Genomic DNA, 8,347 nt, shown 5'->3' with positions numbered 1-8,347 from the left:
GGGGGTGAACACAATGGGCCCTACCGGATCATAACTTGCATTTGCCTTGCAAGAATGTACGATATTAAAATTTGAAGCTTTAAAACCGCCCGAACGTCTTTTGCTATTTTTTCCCTGGTCACCAACATGCCTCCTCGATCTCCCAAAACATTTGTTGCTCTAGCAGATTGAGCATAGCTTATTTTCACATGTTAACAAAAAATAGGATTAGGCCACACATTTTACCAAACTTTGAAGAACTGTAACTGCCTTATAAATTAAGCTATATGAGTGGTTTTGGCATAAAAAAATCTCCAAAAAAGTGAGTTCAATCAATCGAACACATCTAAACAGTTATAATGTGTGCAAAAAATTAACATTTGAATGTGCCCAAGATACGGCCAAAGAGAGATAACCGTAAAAATTATTTTGAGGGGTTTCATTTCTTGGATTAATGCCCTTTGACATATGCCCGGAAGCCTCCGCGAAACAAATGATAATAACGTGTGCCAAAATAATTAGCTAGAAAAGTTAATTCACAATACACAGCAATTCTACAAGTCATTTCTTGTTTAAATGATATTGTAAACGTGATATTTAGGCCTACCGCTTAACTAACACACGTGCATTGAGCGAAACGACACAAACCCAGCTTTTACATTTCAGACAAAACTTGGACTGGTGCTCCCTTGTTTGGTCCTGCACAAAAAAATACAAATAAATGAAAAGTCAACTACAATTATATCACAAAAAACAACTTCCTCTGAGGAGGTAAGTTAAGATTTTAAAAAAATTAAGCTATTATTTTTAACATGGCTTTGTCGACCTAAAGGAAGGTCTTTTCTCCGCACAGGCATAGGAGAATTATTTTACTGGTGATCTTTTGCTTTAGCACGTTAAATGTACTTTTACCTAATTTATAATACGGTATCATCATTTCAAATTATTCATATTATATATTTTGTTCCACTTCTACTTCTGAGATGTATAATTCAACCGTAAACTATAGGCCTACTCATGAATGTACAGTGGAAACCATATACATGTATAACAGGTCTGGTAATAACAGGGATCCAGTAAAAACAGTGATTTTTTAAATCCCAATTTTCTCCTTCTCTTTCTCTCTAATAAAAGTTATCGGCAATAACAGGGCCTCATCGGAGCCCAATCGGTTATAGAAGGGACAAAAGCTCGTTAACAATGTGTAAAAAGTAAGAGAGAGAGAGAGAGAGAGAGAGAGAGAGAGAGAGAGAGAGTAAGGCAGCGATGGAGCAAGCCCACGCAAGCAACGCCACTGCTGCAAGCACACGCAGCGGGTGAAGCGATAGAGGGCTGCGGTGTGCTGCAGACTTCAATCTAGCCCTTAGCCTAGCTACACGCACGCGTTTGTGTCATGCGTAAACCTGCCACATGACCAACACTACTGTTGGCGAGTACTTGTGACAAGGGAAAGTACCCATGAATAAATGCAACTGAATTAGTCCACAAATGCTTACCTCCCTTGCATTTCTGGTTTAACAGGGATCTGATATAACAGGACTTTCTCTATGGTCCCACCATCCCTGTTATATCAGGTTTCCACTGTAGTTTATCAGTTCTAAATGTTTGAAGTCGGGTATATTGATCATGTGTGTTGAAATATCTAGATCTAGATTTAATCTAGATCAAAGCATGACGTGTTTATGGGGTTTTTTTCCTCTTTTTTTTGGTCCTTTCTCGTGTCTCTACACTTTTCTTTCCCATTATGTCATATGTTGCGTACCTTAGTAATTCCATAGCAACCAAAATTGTTTTCCTAGTAAAACCATAATCAGTTTCTTCCCTTGATATGTGCGGTAGCATAATTATGCAGTTACAAGACAATAAAAATAAATAATTGCTTGAAAGGTTGTTTTATATTTCGACTTACGTTCTTTGAGGAAGTCAGTTTATATTACCTCCTTGCCAAAAAATTTTTCTGTTAGTGATCAAAATCCAACAGATTATAAAAAAAAAAAATCACACACAAACGTGAACAATGTACAAAATAAACAAGCCTCGGATGTAAAATAATACTTTGTTTTATTATAACTTGTATATAAATATATCATATATACGCATTCATGTGTATCCTTATAGTGTTTGAGTACGATATGTGATACAAGGTGTGTATGCCTATACCTATTTATAAATGATCTGGAAATGTTAATTTTCCATTTAGAGGAAAACAACATCAAAAGATAACCTGCAGGGGATCGACAATAATGTTTTATCATATGTCCCTACCGTTACAATTGTAGACTGTGTATGAGGTGGCCTGCTTTGAACTTAAATGTCAGGGTCAACCCACCCTTTGGGATACTATTATATCCCAGCAGTAAGAAGGAGACATTGAATAAAGTATCTTCCCCACATATTAATCAAACTCACATGCTTTGCATGCACAATAAAGAGCCTAACCATTTAACTATTACATTACAGCACAGAGAAATATGGAGTAGATCACTGATAGAAGGGATGGAGGCTACAGCAAAATGTCACTTAATTCTCTCAACTACTGCCATAACAGGAATGACTATGTATGGGAAACACTTAGTAAAACTAAAATCTTGTAGCCCTGTCCTGAACTACAACGTTTTCTGAGCTCAGTCATAATTCAAATGACCCTCGAGTCAGAGGTAATTTTGCAGCACCTACAAAACCAGCTCGCCACGGCAATATCTCCAGATGAATACAAAGGAAGAAAGGGAGACAGAATTCAATATACTCTTTAAAATAAAATAAAAAAGAGAGGGGCTGGAGGATGCACTTAAAAAAAAAAAACCCTGCAAAATCTCTTGGCAACGTTCTGTCACTAAATGTAGTAGAGGAGAAGAAAAATTAATGGTGACCCTGCCTGTGCTAGAAAACACAACAGTTTAAGTCTTATATTATATACTATATAGCCTATATATACTGATAAAACAAGGATTTAGTAACTCTTACATGAACAATCTGCCAGGTAAAGAGAGATTAAAATTAGAACTATCTTGTTTATATGGTTACATGTCAGTGTTTTGTGGTGAAGTTTACCAGTGCTTATGAGGCTTAATGTCAGTGGATGGGTGTGGAGATAAAATGAGGAAGGAAGGGGGGAGGGGGGAGGGAGGGGAGAGAGAGAGAGAGAGAGAGAGAGAGAGAGAGAGAGAGAGAGAGAGAGAGAGAGAGAGCATGTGTGTGTTTATGTAATAATTTTAAGTATATTCACTGCTGTTGCATAAGATGAATTTCTCCCACTGAGATCAATAAAGTTTGTCATCTATGTCTTTCTCCTCTGCATAAGTTGTAACGTGGAAGTCCTAAGAGATCATATTCTACTGACTTATTATGCTGAAAAGCACATAGGAATAGACAAAAGTCAAAAACTCAGATAACAATAAGCTTGATGGGTGACGCTGAAAATCTCTACAATTTCATGTCATAAAGACAAACTTTAGAGAAGCTGTTAAAAAAAAGGCGAAAATTTGTTTCAGAGCCACCATCAAAATTGTTAAAGATTTTTACTTCCGCTATATGGTACAGAATTTACATAACTTATGTATGTACTGTCATATTCTAAACATCTCTTACAATTTTTTTTGCTCCCCAAATCTTAAAATTTCAAAGAATCAAAGTACATATCATATACATTGAATGTTCTTTTCCATGTAGAACAGTAGCAAAGCTGAAAGCATCTTAGAAAGCATAGTGCAATTCCTCTACGCCACTCACTTAAGAACCATTACTCATCAATCCCCACACACATGCACACAGATACACTTTACATTACAGACAAGTGAGTAAAGATACTCAAATGTGTGACCAAAAACGTGAAGAAGATTTGAAGTTGATGTTTTAGTTTTTAGTTTTAGCAGAGGTTTTACGGCGCTCGCAACTGCATAAGGTCATATGAGCGCCAGAAGATTAGAGGTGTTACAAGAGAGTAACAAACATAAAAAAGAAGGAGCGGAGAGAAAGATGATAGATGTTTGATAGGAAAGAACAAGCAAACACAAGTTGATGTTTGAAACCTTTTCAACTGCTCAAACCATACACACAGTAAAACAGAAATAATAAACCCAGCTGCCTGTGTTCAGTCTGCAGATACAAAAAAAAACCCAGTGAGTGTAAAGTAATGCACTAACCACTTGACTGAGAGTCATTCTGAGCAACTTTTTTCCCCTGTCAACACCAATTTGACTGCTCCCCATTCCACTTCTCAACATACCTTCTTTTTTTTTGTCTGGGAAAGCTGAGTTGGTTTTCGGGGGATGGGAAGGGAGTGGGGGCGGGGAATAAACTCTTGAGCCAAAATGGGCATCATAGGATGAAAAGAAAAAAGGCAAAATAGACTGACATTTCTTACCTTGTGTTTGGAGATTACTAGTATCATTTAGGAAATATTATGAGATGTTTTCTTTTAACACCAGTCAGTGAGCAACTATTTGTATATATATATATAATATATAACAATATAAGTAAGAAAATAAATGCAAAGCGTAAGAAAATTTTTTTGAAGATATGGGGCATGACAGAGGCACCCTGCCTATTCTATGCAGTGATATGTTCCTTTGATAGGTTTGTAAATAATGAATTAATGTGACAAATATTAGGGAGTAAAATTAAGCACAAATAAATAGTGAATGTGAATATGATACAGGTGCTCACTGAATATTGCTGGAGCCTGTCGTAAAGTGGTAAAGTCCGGTAAGATTCCAAAAGAATGAAATTTTTTGGCCTCATTCTTTCTCTTTATTTCAGCTAATAACAATTGAATAAATGAATTTGGGATTGATTTCAGCACATTTCTTTTGTGTCTAAAAAGAGTTAAAGTTCAACTACAAAAATATATCAAGAGCTTCCTGATCAAAGATTAGACTGGGAATAAAATCATATTAAAAAATACTCCAGATCGATTCTAATGCTCCAGTCAGCATTCAAGTGAAGTGGTATGTTTTTTGTATTGTTTAATAAAGTTAAAAACACAGTGAAAAATATGGCCAATAGTTCCCATGCTCTATGACCAGTTGCCAAAAAGACTGAACACATAATTCTAATTTATTGAATAGTAAACCAACTATACATCTGAAATATGAGGGAGGAAAATACCAATAAAAAGCTGATGGATGACAGAGGTTTTACTCAACAAAGACATAAAAATCTACAACACACAGGCATGATAATGAAACTTTGATGACGTTAAACTATCTCCTTCTTCCAGGGCAAACCAGGGCACTGAGAGCTCTGGACTTCAAGAAAACACATCAACGAGTCAAAAATTGACACGTCATTGAGTCACACATTTATGGCGAGTTGGCCCGACAATGGCCTTATTTTGACGAAAACAGACAAGAACAACACAAACATAAACAAGAAGCTAAGGGTATAGACCAGCGCAGAGCAAGCACCCGCCAACTGCCAGTCATCAAACCACATCTATGCATTTGTTTCTCCAAAGAAATTATGAGATTTGCAACTTGGGACGATGATTTGGACTGGGTAAATATTATGCTATGAATAATTATAAACAAAGTAAGACAATATATAAACTTGAGTAGCGATATTGTGATTCTACCAGGTATATAAATCGAGTCAATTGCACCAACAATGGGACATAACTCGATGTGTATTTTTGCACCTTTATCACAAATACAGCCAAATATTGTACACAATCTTCACAACACATTCTAAAGACGTGATCAGTTTAGGTCCAATACATCACCAAAACTACTCGAGCTACGACACATCTGAGGCACAAAACAAATGGACGGAAAAGGAAGGTATGTCACCGTTCTGCTGCGTAAAATAAGTGGCTTGTCAAAGACAAAATGTCATACTTCATTTTTATTAAACAAGGCGAATATTTCCTCAAGCTTTCGTTCAGTAGTAATACAGTTCTGTAAACTACTCAAATCTGACAAGCCACTTATTTTTCCTGATCAAGTGACATAAAAAAATATGCGATAAAAACAACCCAATGAACCAAGCGTAAAATAAAGTAAAATATCACAATTTGAACATTGACTCATCAGTTATAACACATATATCAGTGTCAGATTCAGAAGGTGGTTCTCATCTCATGATTATTACTACTCTTCTACGTCTACACATCTTTGGTACCAGCACTGGTGAATACACCACTGAGAATATATCTTTAGAAGCACTGATCATTCTTGTTAGACAAAACTGTTGTTCACGGCAAACCACCTTCTGTGAGGAAAGATTAAATGGTTAACATCCTTGCCTAGACAATTTAGATCATTTGAGAGGTAGGCTGCTTTTGGTCTTCCACCTAGGGCTAATTCCAGCCGAGTTGGATAGCAGCATTAAGAAAGAGATACTCACGGATTTGTCTTTTACTAGAAGAAAAAAATCCAACTCATGTTTTCTTACGCCCAAGACAAAGAGGCTATTCCCTACAGCACAGGTGCCAGTCTGATAGGGACCAAAGATGTAAAAAAAAACATCAATCATCTCACCAGACAGTCTCAACAAGCCTTAGTGATGTTCTTTGTATCTTTGTTCATAAAGCAAGAAAAGGCACTCCGCTGAGATCCGAATCATCATGAGCTCAGGTACCGGTATCAATAGTCACGCCAAAATACTTCAGGCAGGTAACATTTGGGTCGAAATCATTCGTGAATATATATTTGCTGTAGCTCCTACTGATCTTTTAAATTAAAACATGCACCTCAGACACAACATACATGATAAATATTATGAGATGCTGTGTGTTCATTTCAATGTTCATTAAAGTGGACGGTATTATGATAAGTGGCTAAGTACCAGCGCCAACAACAGAGGTGAAAAGACCATGGGTGTCAAAAGCTATCAACTTGTCACAGAGTCCCTTGTCTCTCGCTCTTTGGGGAAAAAGAGAAATCGAAACTAGAAATCAAAACAAGGGGTACCCTTTAAGTGACAAGAACCCAAAAAAGCATTGCAAATGAGAAATTAAAAATCTCAAAACGTGAACAGGAATATGAAACTAAAACACAAGCTCACTTCACAACTACACCTTGTTAGACAATAATCCTTTCAGCTCTATCACACAATGACTTTTGGACAATTTTGAACGAGAAAACCGGTTGTTCCCTTAAATAATTCTGAGATGTCATTCGAAAACACTCACATTACTCACAAGCTTTCACAACAGGGTTATTTACTTGGAATCCCCCTCCTCCTTTCAGCAGAGCCTCGCATACTTTTTCATCAGCAAAAGTTTTTAAAAATCCAATCATTCATCTAACCTAATCAAGTTAGACATTCATCAAACATACACACACAAACAGACACATACACACACACACACACACATACACACACACACACACACACTCACAAGCAAGGTACCGATACCACATAGAACACAGCTTCTCTATTGATCACCTTAAGCTGCACAGATATCTCTGAGTTCAAGACTTTAGAAAAAACATTCACCTTCTTCCTCAAGACAACTGTCCAAACCACACTCTGAATATATACACAGGAACACGTAAAACTCTTTGGGAAGAGCTCAAGCCTATTTCTTAGGTATCAGCATTGTGAGGTGACAAAATATGAGAAAGCCCTATGATCAGCCACAATGCTAATATGCTCATAGTAAAACTGCTCTCAATTTTTATTGGGTTCGCCTTGTAAAACTATTTGTCTCCAGTAAGAAGATAGCAATGGGGATTTTAAGGAAAATGCTGGCATGTTTAAAGTCACTCTCAACAACCATTATTTTTTTCAGTGTAATAAATCATAGCTTTGAATACAGTGCCAAACAGGCACTTATCTTAAAATTTACATAATGCAAACAATAAATCTTTCTGGGATAAGATAAACAAATACACCAGACATTTTATTTCCCACTATATTTCTGCTGAAAATACTCAAGGAAAAAAACCATCCTATTTTCATGTCATTTAGTATCCTGCACTCATCATTACGGCTTCACTGAAGGTCAATATAGCAGTTACTGCTAGATAAAGCAAATAACCCTCATAAGCTAAAATGTTTTTCCAGATAAATGCTCACCAGTTCCAAAGAGCACAAAGTTCGAAATGCGTACAGGATCTAATGTACGACTCCTAATACAATACATCTATCATCACAATGCCACTTTGCTGGCAACACTTGGTCAAAATCACAAATGAAAGGAATGCTGACAAAACGAGTTATTTCTCCCATTTTAGCTCTGTGGACATTGATAGATAGATCAAATAATTTATGAGTTGACTTTTACTTTTACCAATTTATTAGCAAGAAATGATGTTGTTGTTGTTGTTGTTGTTGTTGTTTTCAAATCCCTTTAGCTGCGAGCATTTCGCTCTTGGCAGCGCAATGCCTCCCTCAAGTAACCACATGTTCTAATGCAAGAAATGAT

The sequence above is a fragment of the Aplysia californica genome, unplaced genomic scaffold (assembly GCF_000002075.1).
Source record: "Aplysia californica isolate F4 #8 unplaced genomic scaffold, AplCal3.0 scaffold00442, whole genome shotgun sequence".
Classification (NCBI taxonomy): domain Eukaryota; kingdom Metazoa; phylum Mollusca; class Gastropoda; order Aplysiida; family Aplysiidae; genus Aplysia; species Aplysia californica.
This window is presented reverse-complemented; position numbering follows the sequence as displayed.